A 16681-nucleotide genomic window follows, 5' to 3' on the forward strand; every position below is an offset into this window, starting at 1 on the left:
CCAGTTCCTCCTGTCCCCGCAATCCGCTCTGGTCTTCAGATATCCTTCACTCTGGCGTGGGGGAGAATTATCTATAGTCTAATCGATGCCTAACGAGTGATCTGGTCTCCTTCGAACCCATCCTCAGAGCTCATTCATCTCTTATCTCAGATGATCCGCTGCGTGAAGACAATCTTAATTCGTGTCTGAGGGTTCTAGAAGATAAATTGGAGAACGACGCAGTATGCATCTCTTCTTCAGAACATGGATGTGATTCGTTGGTATCCACTACTGGCTGTCCATTGTATTGTTCTTCCCTCTGCGGGCTACGTGAAGACAATCTTGATGAAGGTCTGCAGGCTCCGATAAATAAACTAAAGGACAACACGTTATGCAGCTCTTCCTCAGGATGCGGAGTTGGTTTATCGAGATCCTCTCCAGGTTGTCTTTCGCTTTGTTCTCCCCCGTGCATTTCTAATCCTGTTTATTTATCGTCTCCTGTCCTGTTGGTGACTGAACTGCCGAAGTATGGCTTCACTCCGTTCATTGATACAACTGGCCTATGGGAGAGCTCAAACATCCAGGTTTTTCATAATTTGAATTATGTTTATAATAATTATAATAGGAATGACGATAATAATAATAACAACAACAACAACAACAACAACAACAACAACGTGAATAATAATAATAATAATAGTATTATTAATTATAATATTAGTAACAACGGTAATAATAATAAAATTAACAATAATAAAGGTAATAATATTAATAATAATAACAATAATGATAATAACGATAATAATAATATTAATATTAATAATAAAATTAATAACAACAACGTGAATAATAATAATAATAATATTATTAATTATAATATTAATAACATCAACGATGATAATAATAATAATAATAATAATAATAATAATAATAATAATAAAGGTAATAATATTAATAATAATAACAATAAGAATAATAACGGTAATAATAATAATAATAATAATAATAATAATAATAACAACGTAGAAATAATAATAATAATAATAATAATAACGGTAATAATAATAATAATAATATTAATAATAAAATTAATAATAATAATAATAATAATAATAATAATAATAATATCATCAACAACAACAACAACAATAAAAGTAATAATAATAATCATCTTTCCCCTCCATCTCACATTAATAATAAGGTGGTCAATTTATCTAGTTTTTCCTTTCCCCCTTCAGTTTTTAATGTTTTAAGTAAAGGGTTAAATTTTTCCTTAACCCCTAAGAAGATCGTGGTGGATGACATTATTTGTGACATAGAATTCGGGATTAGAGGTTTACCTGATAATATTAAAAACACTATCAGGCAAGATTGTGCTGTAATCCTGAGGAAGGCAAAGTCCCCTAAGAGCAACCTTAGCAGGGAAGAATTTGTAGCCCTTAGATCCCTAAACCAGAACAATGATATCGTTGTTCTGAAAGCCGACAAAGGTGGGGCTGCTATCATTCTCAACAAGGTTGATTACCGCTGTAAGATGTTGGATCATCTTCATAATAGTGGAAGCTACAAGAAGCTTCCCAAAAACCCTTTAAAGAATATTTCTAGGAATGTGGCCCTTGCCATTAAATCCTGTAAATCTGTGTGTTCCTTGCACCATAAGCTCATTGAGAGCAATCCCATCACTCCTAGGATCTATGGGCTCCCCAAGATTCACAAAGAAGGAGCTCCCCTTAGGCCCATTGTCAACACCATTGGTGGTCCTACCTACCTTCTTGCTAAATTCCTTGCCTTAAAGCTTAAGCCCTTAGTTGGTCGAACAAAGTCCTTCGTCAAAGACTCTGCTTCCTTTATTAATGAGCTCAAGGGCATTAAGCTGGACCCCGAGGACATTCTTGTTAGTTTTGATGTAGTTTCCCTGTACACCTGCATCCCTATAAATGAGGCCATGGAGGTGATCAACCACCTAACAGATCCTGATACTGCTCGATTAGTCGAGATCTGCCTCACTTCTACCTTCTTCAGTTTTGAAGGGGAGTTATTTGAGCAAACCTGTGGTGTTGCCATGGGCTCCCCCCAATCTCCTGTTGTAGCGAATCTTTTTATGGAAGATTTTGAATCCAAGGCTCTAAACTCGGCCCACCTCCTGCCGAAGCTTTGGAAAAGGTATGTAGATGACACTAATGTTATCTAGTCTCATGGCCAAGAGGAGTTAGATCTCTTCTTTGATCATCTCAACAGTCAATCCTCAGCCATTAAGTTCACCAAGGAACAAGAAGTTGATGGTTGCATCCCATTCCTTGATATTCTTATTTCGAAGAATAGTGATGGCTCCCTCTCCCACCAAGTGTTTCGAAAGAAAACACATACGAAGCAATATCTTCATGCCAATTCCCACCATTTATCAGCTCAGAAGTTGGGTGTTCTCAACACCCTTGCTACTCGTGCCTTGAGGATCTTTGATGAAAAGAGATTTGAGAAAGAAAAATCCCACCTCCTGAATGTCTTTGTTGAGAATGGTTATAGTAAGCACCTGGGTCAGAAAGCTTTCCTCAAAGCTGCCAAAAATTCGTTAAATAAAAGAGAACCGAAAGAGCGGGTCTCTGGGGTCATCTTCTGTATGTGCAGGGGACTACTGATAAGATTGCAAGGATTCTTAGGAACCATAATGTCCCCTCGACATTTAGACCCCTCAACACCATTCGTAGGTCCCTCAAATCTGTGAAGGACCCTATCGAACCTAAGGATATGAAAGGGGTTTATATCATTCCTTGTTCCTGTGGGACCCCATATATTGGTGAGACTGGTCGCTCCATTAATCAAAGGATTAGTGAGCATGCAACGGACCTCAAGCACAGGAGAACCAAGTCTTCCGCTTTAGCTGAGCATGCGGAGAGTACCAAACATCATGTTTGTATAGAGGAGGCGAGTGTTATTGCTAAATTTTCGCAGTTCCATCACCGCAAATTTAGAGAAGCCCTTGAGATTGAAAAAAGACCGAACAATCTCAATAGAGAGGACAGATGGAAGATTAGTAGTTGCTGGATCCCAGCCCTCTCTTCCTAGTCGTTTTCTTCCCTTCCTCCCCTCCCTCCTTTTTAGCTGGTTCTTGGTCTAATCTTCCCCTTGTTTTCCAGTATCCTTCTCTCTTTGGCCGTTTGTCTTTGATGAGTTGTTTTGTTTTATTATATTAGTTATGGTTATTCTTTAGCGGTTGGGTCCCTGCCCTCGCCTCTTAGTCGCTCTTCAGGTATTTTATTTACTTAGGTATAGGTTCTCGACTTTATTAATAAAATTGATTGAATGATCTAGGATAACATGCTAATAATAATAATAATAATAGTAATAATAATATTCTTTCTAACCCTTTAATTTCTATAATTTAAATTGAATTTATTTTATAATTAATTTGTTTTAATATATATATATTTCGAATTATAAGTTCATAAAATAACCCTTTAACTTTTTAATAAAAATATAACTAATTATTTATATATTTAATAATTTTTTAAACTAACTATTAATTTAAATTAATTTATTTTATAATACTATTTTAGTAAGTATATAACTAACTATCAATTTAATAGACTTATTTATTAATTTTTATAATTTAAATTGATTTTATTTTATATTTAATTGATTTTAATATTTATTTCGAAGTTCATAAAATAACCCTTTAACTTTAACTAATTATTTATATATTTAATAATTTTTAAACGAACTATTAATTTAAAGTCCCTTTAACCTTTATTTTAATAAATATATGACTAACTTTCAATTTAATATTCTTTGGAATTGACTTATTTATTAAAATAAAGGTTGTGCCCTTAAACTAACCGTTTCCCGGTCAAATTTAGCCGTTGGTCAAAATAGCCGTTAAGAAATATAGTCGTTGGGTGTTCTGCTCTTACTATTTAATATGCAAAGCTGGATCTGATTCTTCAACTTGTCCTAACGATGAACCACACTTGTTGGTTCGAAACGCATCAACAAATGAAATTTCATGTGATTTACGCTGAAAAATTTCTCATTAAATTGATATGGATCACAGAAGCCTTAATTTAACAACCATTTCTTAATAAAAAAGAATTCCTATACACATCAAATACAATTAGTTCCTTCCTTTAGGAACCAAATTCCCCAAAAATATTTCAGTTTCTCCCTATAGCAACGAAAATAGAACTAATTTCTAGAAACAAGGAAGTTGTTTTGACCAAAAGAATTCTTAAAAATTACATTAAATGCCTACACAAAGATGGAGCTCGAATCTCCAATGTACTTCAATACGTTTGTCATGACCACAAAAATTGGTTTGGTGAAGTTTAGACTCGAAATGCAAATTCAAATCGTTGGCTGTGTGGAACTCTCTTCTTCAGCAGAAACACAACAACAAAAGTGCAACGAGTTGATGGTTTGTCTACTTCTGATCATTTTATGAGACTCTGAATGAATCATGCATCTGAAAAATTACCTGAACATCATCAACTACCCTTTGAAAATCCTCTTGTTATACTGCAAACCCTCCATCCTTCAAAAACATCCCTACAATAAAAGTGCATAAAAAATTTACCTTCAAAATTATGACTAGTGCTCAGGTCTCTGAGCATGGAAAATAATCATTTGATGGTGTTGACAATATTGTAAGCCTTTTTTAAGTTCCCACACACAAAAAAATGCTAAAGCCTCAAATTTCTATTAAACTCTAATGCTGCTGATAGTAGTGCAACATTACTGTGTAGACTACTTCCTTTGCAAACCATCTCAATTTCCTTATCCATCTTCATTCAACCTGTGTACTTGGGAAAAATTACAAAAAACAAAAATTGCTTTGATTACTTGTCAAGATTCAGAATTTCGCTAGTTCAGCCAATAGATCAAAATTTCCTATTCCTTTTTCTTGCATTTCCTACAATGCCTCCTGCAACTGTTGTTTAGAAACCCTTAGGTCTTTCTTCAAGGTGATATTTTGTCTGCAGATGTTCTTGAACTATCTGTGTAGGGAAAATTTATTTTTAGCATAGACATAATATTTAACAATGCTGGCTCACACATGTTAAAATGATCATGTATCTTTTGTCTCTCCCTTTCATCTTGTTTCTTAAGCCTAGTAATCTCATTTTGAGATTTCTTCAACTGCTTCCTCATCCTATGTTAATGTATGCTTCCCTTCATCCACCTCAACCTTCTTCTTTTCTTGGATTGACTCTTCCTTCTGTAGCTACAACTTCCTTGCTGAAGACCTGGTCACAAGAATTCTTGCTAATGAGGTATCTAGATTTTTAATGTTCTCCGTTGTTGCCTTATATTTACCTTTTGACTTAGTGGAAGATGGTGTTGTTTTCATCACTAGCTCTACTTCATCAACCTTTTGTGTCTTATCCAAAACAATCTTATTCAACTCCCTATTGTCATGTTGTAGTTGGGAAATGACTAAATGATCATTTTTCAGTTGTTCCCATAGTTCTACAATCTCCTTATCCTTGTCATCTGAAACAACATCCTATGATATGATATCTATAAATTCAATTGACTGTTCAAGTGTTTTCTCCATTAGAATTTTTTTCATAACAAGTCTTGTCAGTGGCTTCTTGGGAACTTCCACTACCTTAGGAGATAAATGAAGCTTCTTACCCTTTTTCTTGTTTGATGGGTCAACTGAAGTTGATGGCCTTTTTACTGAGTTATCAACTGGTGATTACACATCCCTTGCCACAGACTAAGGTGTATCCTTTTTACTCTAGGGGCTAGTTGGAAACTCAACTCTCAACTTGGATGAATCTATGAATGAGTACCATATATGATTTTTATTTTTCAGTTCTTTCACCACTAATAATTTAGTCAGAGAGAAATAAAAGAGATCGGGATCTACTTGACTTTTCTTACCTTGAACTCTATCTTCCATTTTACTAATTCTTCTGAATAAATAGAAAGGCAGATTCGAAGGATTTTTCCTGTGAAATGCATCAATATCCTAAAATGATACTTATAAATTCTATAGGAATTATAACATATATTCTAATTTTTCTAACATATATTCATGGAAGCTAAGAAGAGCTTCACATATAGGGTTATAACATATATTATCTTGGCACAATAGCTTCATATTCCTTGTTTTTGTATTTTGGATCTAGGAAATCCTTGTAGTTGGCTATGTCTAGAGGAAAGCACTTGAACCAATGTTCACCTTGTAGAGGAACATCTGTAGCAACTGAAATGGTGACATCAAAACTGGAAAACTCAACTCTCCAATCTTAACATCTACCCTGGTGATATTCAAAGCAAACTCTTTGGTCAACTGAACATTATAACCTTGTATCTTCTCACAAAACTTGATGCCACCAATCTGTTCAAAATAAACCCTAATTACTAGATCTGAGTTTATCAAGGCTAGATCTTGAGGCTCAAGCCTAACTATGTATCCTCATTTGAGCTTCTTTCTATCTGCAGTTGTCAGGACTCACAACAAAAGATGAATTCTATGGTTTTTCGATGCAATTTAAGTGTTCGACAACTAGTGCAACAAGTTAAAGGTTATGAGGGTTGCAAGATTTAAGAGGTGCTCTCCTCAATTGCTAAATATTAATCTACCAGTAGATGACATGAATTATACTAGAAAAGAGAAATTTGGAACCTGGGGATGGTCGTGGTAGCAGGAAAACCTTTGATTTGCAGAAGTGCAGCGCAAAGTGAAAGCACAACAACAACTTGTAATGATGATGATTTGATTATTTTATTTTGTAATTAACTTAAAAATACACCACTTGATTCTACTAAATTATGAAAAACCCAAATCCGTTATAATCTTCACTCAAAGTACTAATAAATTGATCTTTAAGAGATCATAACTAGACTTTACAAAATGACCAAAATAATAAAAAGACTAAGCTTGAATTTGATTACTATAACATAGGAAACAAACATGAGACAACAATAATTAATGAATAAACTAGAACTCAAGTGTAACTCAACCGAACTAGACTAAATTCAAACTGAGTATGACACCTGGATTGCCTTTTATGACAACTAGAAGGTGGTTGGAATTAGTTTCTCTAACATACCATTCTTTACCTTGCCTCCAGTATTAATATTACTTTCCATGCAGGGGTAATTTTATGAGGAATGACTCAATGAGATCTACTGTAATCAATATTTGGCTAAAAACAAATGCCTTATAATCATGCTCAAATCTTAGGTACATGAGATATAGCAACAATACCATCTTACCACTATAATCAATTTTTTCATAAGCTTTATCTAGAATAATGTCCTCCCACCACTTATCAGCTTGCATGGGAACCTCTTCCAAATCATTTTCTTTATTTTTTCTTGTCCAATCCACTCTACCTTTCATCTTATCTCCATTCATGAAGTCATGATCCATATCATCATTGCTGAAGCTACATACAAAATGAAATTCTCAACTGTGACATCATCGTGTTGAGAGTCTATGCCCTATTTGGCTATTTGCAATAACTTTAAATGATTCCAAATCTTGGCTAAATAATGATATGTGTTGAAGAAGAATTTCCTATGTGCCCCTTTTACACACATTCTTTTCATTCTTCATAAACCCATGTACTTCTAGGAATCTGATGTATAACTTCCGCTGTAATGGAGAAAATTTTGTAGATATCACATATAAACATTTTGGAGGAAGTTCATCCTTCATCACATTCAAGCCCATACATTGTAAAAAACCTTTTAAATGTTCATATATGACACGTGATCTTTGATTCATTATTTTCACATCATCTGCAATTGAATTAGCATGCTGACCATTTTCTATGGGGTTTTGGAAACGTTTCTGAACTATGGTTGTTTTCCAAAGAATCCTTCTTTTACTAAGTCTACCATATAATAATATTCCATCAAATTATTTTGTAAAGGAGAACTTGTCAACGCAATTTTGTGTTGGGTCTTCACTTGTTTTAATACTTGTTTTATATCAACTTTTGTGTTTTTTGTAATGTGTGCCTCATAAAAAATGAATAAATCAAAACGAATTTGTAAAGCATCGCAAATATCATATGCGATATCCTTTCTTTCACATATTTTCCTAAAGATAAGTTTTGAAATGCTGCATAGACTATCAGTATAATTCCAACTTTTTTCCTCCATTTGGTTAATAACCTTTGTTTCTTTGTGTTCTCCCTGAAAGCATCCTCAAGCAAGAAAATTGGTAAAGGGTATAAATAAAAAGGTTTCCATTTGGAAAACTCATCTCCAGTAATGTAGAACATTCACTGGCATTACAATAAGGGAAGTCTTCAAACCTAGATCCACGAACTACGTAATATTGTATATAAAATTCATAAGCTACAACGTCTTCCTAAGTCCCATACCGTGGGCCAAAATGAAACCAAGAACCTTGTTTCCAAACATGATCTTGCTTACCAATTGAATACATTTTTCCCACATGAAATGCATGCCAACAATCTGGTGAGGTTTCAAGATACACAAGATAGATGGAGATATTTTGACTTCTACCTCATTTTTTCTTTGACAACATTAAAAATAAATCCTATAGAAATTCATTGTCGATTCAAACTGTAGATTGTAATATGCTAAAAAAATTGACTTGAATCTAATCTAATCATCAGCGGAAATAATAAACGACTGATGAAATAATGAAGCATAAAAGAGAAGAATTCAATCACACATAACACAATAATTTTCCCATGAAAGCCACAACTAAAAACCCCCACTATTTGTATATTGCATTAATCATAAAATATGACAAGATTACAATGCTTTGCTCAAGTCCAAGAAACCTCTGTACTATCTCTATCTATCTCACTACATCCCAGACAAGCTCAAGCCAATACTTAGCTAATTCTGCTTCCTTCCAAGCTCTTATTTCTTACACAGTTCCCATGGAAATTAACCCATATTAAATTGGGAAATTCCAATATTATGAATTGCATAATCCTCATAGGCCTTCCTTTGATTGCATGCACCATCTATGCAATTCAAATGATTATACAACTGATAGTACACTATTTGTGAACTCCAATCTCAACTGGATCTTTCTCTGATATGGCATGCATGAGTTAATTATGATTGAATATTTAGTTTATTGGTTGATCACAACAGGTTACACCCCACTACTGGATCTCCCACTAATTCCTCCATTAGTTGGGACTAGTTTAAATGAATTTAACTCAGTTAGCTCGAATTAAATAATGACAACTCAAAATAAACTCAACCAGGGATCCTATAAAGTAGGAGACTCTCTACATGACTCAAGTTAGACCCTCAACTAGAATTAATTGAGCCAACTAAGTCAAATTAACTTAGTTAACTATTACAAGTTGTCATGAGATGTGGAGTTACTATTTAATTCCTAATTTAATTCAAGTACAAAATTAAATTAGGATTTTATTGTTTCATTTTCAACACTCCCTCTCAACAAGAAATGAATTATCTACTACCCAGATCCTGGCTCTATGAAAATCGAATTTGCATCTTGACAATGCCTTTGTCAAAATATCTGCATCCTGCTCCTTTGTAGGAATGTACTTCAACAACATGATTCTCCTCTGCACATAATCTCCTTGATGGTGATACCAGATGTCGATATGCTTGGACTGATCATGAAAAAATGGATTCTCTGAGAGTTTGATACAACTATGATTGTCACAATAAATCACTATAGGATCCATCTGCTGACTAAATAAACCAACAAGGATCTTCCTCATCTAGATAGCCTCACAAGCTACTTGATTAGCATCCATATACTTTACTTCTACTGAACTGTGTGAAATTGATCTCTGCTTCCTGCTGTACCAAGAAACAACTACTGACCCAATACTAGATATTTCCCTTGATGTGTTCTTTCTGTCAGATGGACTCCTTGCCCAATCTACATCTGTGAAGCCTTGAATCTTCACTCCCTCTGTCCGTTCGTACGGAATACCAAACTGAGTGGTGCCTCTGAGGTATCTCAACACATGTTTAGTTGCCTTCCAATAAAGTTTGGTTGGCTTAACCATGGCTTGACTAAGCTGGTTTATTAAAAAACACATGTCCAATCATGTGTTCACCAAATACGTAAGTTAACCCATAAGAGGTTTATAAATAATAGCCTCCACTACTTCACCTGAAGTAGCATCTTCCATCTTCCTCCAATTACCTGCTAGAGGAGTCTCCATGGGTTTTCTACTCTCCATGTGGAGCTTTTTCAATATCTCGTTGGCATACTTTCCTTGAGAGACATACAGTTCCTCATCTCCTTGCCATACTTCCATACCAAGAAAGTAATGCATGAGCCCCAGATCCTTCATCTCGATTTCTCTTGCAAGATCCTAATTTCAAGATTTTATCAACTTCTCATTAACTGTTAGAATCAAATCATCAACATATAATACTATAATCAACAATTTACCTTTAACCACAATATGGTAAAGGTTCACGTCTACTTCACTTTTGGTGAAGCCCAACCCGATGAAATAGCTGTCAATTCTGGTGTACCAACCACAAGGTACTTGTTTTAGTCCATACAACGCTTGCTTCAGTCTACACACGTGCGAATCTTTGTTGAAGGTCTTTATGTTGGCATTATGGCACAGGTTTGGAGCTATGGCACAGGTGTTGTCCTTGATGGCAACTCACTCTAGTGACATATCTCAGTTTAGGCTCTTAGAATGAAGAAAAGATATATACGCCGGTTCACCTAGACGAAGATGCGTATATACGCGGGTTAGACGTTAGAAAGGCACGTATGCATATACATGCACTTTCACGCAAGGAAAAGTGCGTACATGTTGGAGAACTTACTTTTGGTCCGTGGTATTTAGTCCTTGGTAATTGAACCTATGGTTTTGGGCCATGGTATCTCGTCAGAAGTATTGATCCCAAGTATTGGGTCCATGGTATTGCTTTGTTATGGTTTTGGACCGTGGTATTGTGAAAGGATTAAGACTATAAAAGAGGAAGGAGATCATTTGTCAAAGCATGATCTGAATTATTGAATATTTGATAAAGTGCTAGATCTAGTATATTGGTGATTGGGTTATGGTGCAGATCTGGATCTGAATGAAGGAGGAACCTGAGCGCAAAGAGAAGGATAAGTTCTATTGATGGGTCATAATCTTAAGGCTTGAATAATAGTATCTTTGTATGATTTTGATCCGTTATATGTGGCGCATGCTTGATCTATAAATCTGGTAATCTGGGTTAATTAATGTCTGAATATTTGAAAGAGTGAATTACCCTTTACAGATCTGTATGCAGGTTCAGTGAGGCGAAGACGCGTATACACGCTAGTTCTGTGAGTAAAAACAACATATACGCAGGTTGGTCCAAACACAGAAGCGTATGCACGCAGGTTTCTGGGTATTGAAGTAGCGTACATCTGTTGAGTTGTGTTCTAGTTGCTTTTGTTTGTTGCTGCAGTGTTCTGGGTTCAGAATTTGGTGTGTGGTTACTGTTACTGTGTTCTGGGTACAACTGTCAGAGAAGTGTCTACTTGATTTAGTTCTAATTAGTGAAAAGGAGATTGTTTGATGAAGAAATTCTTGATGATTAATTGATGTTCATGGATCCAGTCTAAAAATTTATGAAACGTGGTCCCTGGAAGAAAGAGAAGGTTGTAGCCTTCTGTAGGCCAACACCTACGTACTAGTATCTTGGCTAGTACAAGAGCTAAGGGGGTTGTAGCTCCCTTCCAGGAGAAGCTGGAGAACGAGAGAGGGTTGTAGCTCTCTGCAGGTTGCAGCCTGCGTACTGGTAAAGGACTGCACCAGTACAAGATCATTGTAAAAAGAAGTTTCTAATTGAAGAAGATAGAGACGAATTGCAGCAGGTGGTTTTCATCCACATTGGGTTTCCACTTTATATCTTGTGTTCTTGTGTGTGATTATCTTCTGCTCTGTTTCACTGTTTCTGGTTACTGTTTATTTGATTTTGATACACAGATTAATGATCAACATCTGTAAGATAAATTAATTATAAGTTTGCATGGTATATGCGGGTTTCCTTCTCTGTAGTTGCGTATATACGTGGTTTTCACTAACTGAAGTAGCGTATATGATCTGGGTTTGAAAAAGAAAATAATTGACTTAATAATACTGATTCACACCCCCCCCTCTCAGTATTATTTCCAACACTTTAATCCTTTCGGATGCTCAATATACACCTCTTCCTCAATAATACCATTGAGAAATATTGACTTCACATCCATTTGATGTGTCTTCCATCCCATCTGCATTGACAATGATAGAATATATCTGATTGAAGAGCACATTCTACTTAAGCAAAGGTCTCATCATAATCAATTCCCTCCACCCGAGAGAATCCTCTGGCCAAAGATATGGACTTATGTTTCTCCACACTCCCATATGCTGCTTGCTTTACCTTGTAAATCCATCTGGAACTCACCACTAACTTGTTTTTTGGTCTTGGGACCACTTCCCAAACACTGTTTCTGATAATGGAGTCATATTCCTCAACCATGGAATCAAACCATACTGGTTGCTACACTGCTTCCTCGAATGAGGATGGCTCAACCTCTACACTCTCGCTCATCGGAGCCATGTAGCAAGTGTATAGATATCATGACCTATGTGGGTTATACCACATTCTCTCTAGCATAATGCATGAATCTATTAGCCTCTCTGGTGCACTTCCTTACATCTCTAGATGTCTCTGCATGAGTGGGTGCTTCCACTTTCTACTCCTCTGCATGTGGCTGCTCCACATCATCCTGAGGTTCCTCCTTTGGAGCTAAAAGATCCTGAATATGCATGTAACTAAATCTCCCTCTCAAGGGAACATATCATGGCCTTGTCTTCATCAAACTTCACGTCTCTATGAACCACTGTCATCCTGTTTGATGGCAGGTACACCCGATAATTGTGAGGTGTATCAATGTACCCCACAAATATTCCCAACTCAACTGTTGGCTCTACTTTTTTCCGTGCATCCTTGGTAACATGACAATAGACTAATCAACTAAATATCTTGAAGTGTACCACATCTGTCTTATTACCTAAAAAATCTTCTTCTGGTGTACTCATCTCAATAATTCAACAAGGGCTTCTGTTCTACAAATAAACAATTATGTTGCATGTTTCAGCCCATAAGTACAACGATAGGCCCTGATTATGTAGCATCACTTGTGCAACTCCAACAATACTCCTGTTCTTCCTTTCAGCGACCCCAATTTTTTATGGGTTATGAGGTGCTACTAACTCCCGTCAGATTCCTTCGAATGCACATAAGTTATTGAATTAATTTGACACATATTTTCCAATGTTATAGATTATGAGAGCTTTAACTTTCCTGCAAGTATCTTTCTTGATAAGTGATTTAAATTCACAAAATTTAGCAAACAACTGATCTTTCTTTTGTATGAAGAAAATACAACACTTACGAGAAAAATAATCAACAAATATTACATAATACTTGTTCTTGGACGTGGATGCTTTCAAGAACTGTCCACACACATTTGAGTGAATTCTATCAAGGTTTTCTTGTGCTCGACTTTTTTTATCATGAAAGTAAGATTTGGTGTAGTTACCCAATATAGACCCTTTGCATGTGTCTCTCTTCTATAGTGTACCCTCGTGAAGTCTTGTAGAATTTTTCTGCATGATCTTCAAAGCTCCGTGGTGCAAGTGACCCAATCTTCTATGCCACAACTCAACGATGTCTTGGATCTGCACCTTCTCTACTTTTGTGCTCAAAGAAACACAATATTTTACATCTAATTTATAGAGGTTATTCACCCGAACCCCGATCCGCTTCACCTATCCTGAGGCTATGTGATGAAGGAAATCCTTTCCCTTTCTAAATATCACATCGTAAGCAAGATCCTATAACATGGAAACTAAAACCAAATTATTCTTCAAACCCATAACATACATGACATCTTTTAATGTGAGAGGAGAACTAGATTCCCTATGAAAGGTAACAATACTGATTCTGGTTGTGATATACCTCCCATCATTTCCCATCTCGATGTGCATTTGGAGGTCCTTCTCCTCCAATTCACTGAAGAAATCTTTGTTGTTGGTCATATAAAATGAGGCTCCACTATCCAGGTACTACACACTACCCATCATTGATGTCACCATGCAAGCGATGAGGGTGAAATCTAGATCGAATTGTGAAGCAAGAGCTTCACCTACCACTCCTCCTGATGGCTTCTTACTGACCTTCTTATGTGAACACTTTGTGGCAGAGTGTCCTAGTTTTTGGCAGTGAAAACATTTAATATTCGACATGTCCTTATTATTTCGACCCTGATTGGAATCTTATTTGGAATGGGATGACTTCCCCTTCCCTTTCTTTTCATTTCTAGCTAATGCACAATTCTCCTCATCATGATGCTAGGATGAGGATCCATCTCTGATGTTCTGCCAAATCTCTTTCTGTACCAAGTCAGACCACAATTGCTCCCACTCTGGTAGCTTCTCCCTCCCATTAATTGAGTCTTGGTAGCTGTGAAATCTCTTGGGAAGGCGTAGAAGTGTCAGGCTCACCAGATCATATACAACAACCGTAACACCAACACTTCCAAGCTCATCACAAAATTGGGTGAACTTGGTCACCCTTCTCCATCTTGATCTTTCTGAGTTTATCCTTCAAACCCAACTTCCTATGGTCACTTATATTTTGAAACAGGTTTTTCAAGGACTTCCACATTGCAAATGGAGTTTCCTTACCATGGAGGTTTTATACAATATGATCTCGAGCTCCTTCTAGGATAATCCTTCTTGCCTTTTCCACACATTTTCTCTACTCTGCCAGATCTTGAGCATCAACTATCTTAGGAATATATTTGTCTATGAATTCCTTAAGCCCCTTGTCTTCCAACACTGCCCCCATCTTATCCTTCCAAGAAATATAGTTCAAACTACCCTCAAGGGCATATTCAAGTCTCAATTCGTAGAACGACATCCTGTTGGCTCTGAAGTATGATACTGCAAATTCGATTTCTCCTACAAAATACAAACTCATATTCTCCTCTTTTATAGTGATTTCAACTCTGATACCATATAGAAATTCCTTGTAGATTCAAACTGTTGATTGTAATATGCTAAAACAATTGACTTGAATATACTCTACTCATCAACGAAAATGATAAATGATCAATGAAATCACGAAGCACACAAGAGAAATAATTCAATCACACATAACAAAATAATTTTATCGGGAAAGCCGCAACTTAAAACCCCTTCTATCTATATATTGTGTTAACAGAAAATATGAGAAGATTACAATGCTTTTCTCAAGCTTGAGTAACCTTTGCACTATCTCTATCTATCTCATTGCTTCCTAGACAAGCCCAAGCCAATACTTAGCAAATTCTCCTTCTTGCCAAGCTCCTATTTCCTTGTGTAGTTCCCTTGGGAATTAGCCCATGTTTAGTTGGGAAATTCCACAATTATGAATTGCATAATCCTCATAGGCCTTCCTTTGATTTCATGCACCATATGTACAATTCAGATGATTAAACAATTGATAGTACACTATCCCTAAACTCTAATATCGACTGAGTCTTTCTATGATCTGACATGCATGAGTTAATTATGAGTGAATCTTCAGTTTACTAGTTGATCACTGCAGGTTATACCCCACTACTGCAAGTTACACCCCACTACTATATCTCCCACTAATTCCTCCATCAGTTGGAACTAGTTTAACTAAATTGAACTTAGTTCGACTGAATTAGATAATTACAACTCAAAATAAACTCAAACATGGCTCCTATAAAGTAGGAGACACTCTAAATGACTCAAGTTAGACCCTCAAATCGAATTAACTGAGCCAACCATTTCAAATTAACTTAGTTAACTATTACAAGTTGTCATGAGATGTGGAATTACAATTTATTTCCTAGTTTAATTCAAGGAAAAAATTAAATTAGGACTTTTTTATTGCATTTTCAACAAATCCTTTAGTAACATTACCCAGTAATTCATTTTCCTTGGTCCATGCTTTTTCTCCACATTCATTGGTTGATCCCTTTGATCATTATTCAAACATTAAATTCTTTTGAAACATCTTAAGGTGGTCCCGACACTCCTCAATTGTAATCTTTTTCTTTATTTCTTCACCAAACTCAACATCATCAATGATTCTCTAGATTCTCTTTCCTCTCCATCTTTTACCAAAATCCAAATTAGGAAGCTTGTCATATGAAGATGCATATTCACTATCAAAATCCAAATGAGAGTGGTTTGCTATCTTTTCAGCCATATTATAGTCATATTCCAGTGAATTTTTAGAAGAATATGGTAACAACAATAATAATGCCATTGTGAGTTAGTTATTTCTTTCATTTTTCTTTCTATAAATTTTGTGTTATGCACTTGCCACAAAGCACTTTTCACATAAGATTCATAGCGGATTAGTGAACCTCCTTTCCCACACCAACTAAAAAAATCTTTTGAACCATCAAGATATTGCTCAAATGAGGCACTCACTACTACACAAAGTGGGGTTTTAAAATGTTTTTTAAAGACAAAAGACATATTTTGTCTTAAAAGTTATATTTTTATTTTATTTATTTTAGTTATAATTTAAAATTATTTTAATGGTCTTACTTAAAGATAAAAGGAACTTTTTGCGGACAACTTGCAACTTTCCAATGCGGGATAGGGGTACAAGACTTATTTTAGTTTTCATGAAGTATGCTATACATGCCTGTGGCCAAGGTCAACCCACGATTCCCACAACTGGTGCGCTTGTGAAGAAGAAA

General features: G+C 35.7%; 1 pseudogene; it reads right to left on the reverse strand.

The window, feature by feature from the left end:
* The window catches only part of LOC149215052 (protein CHROMATIN REMODELING 20-like), a 49240-nt pseudogene extending 33061 nt beyond the window's left edge, over positions 1 to 16179 (reverse strand).
* Positions 16180 to 16681: the final 502 nt, after the last annotated feature.

This window comes from Pinus tabuliformis, chromosome 1_1, assembly GCF_031772625.1.
Source record: "Pinus tabuliformis cultivar Carrire ecotype Pingquan chromosome 1_1, CPIR1, whole genome shotgun sequence".
NCBI lineage: Eukaryota > Viridiplantae > Streptophyta > Pinopsida > Pinales > Pinaceae > Pinus > Pinus tabuliformis.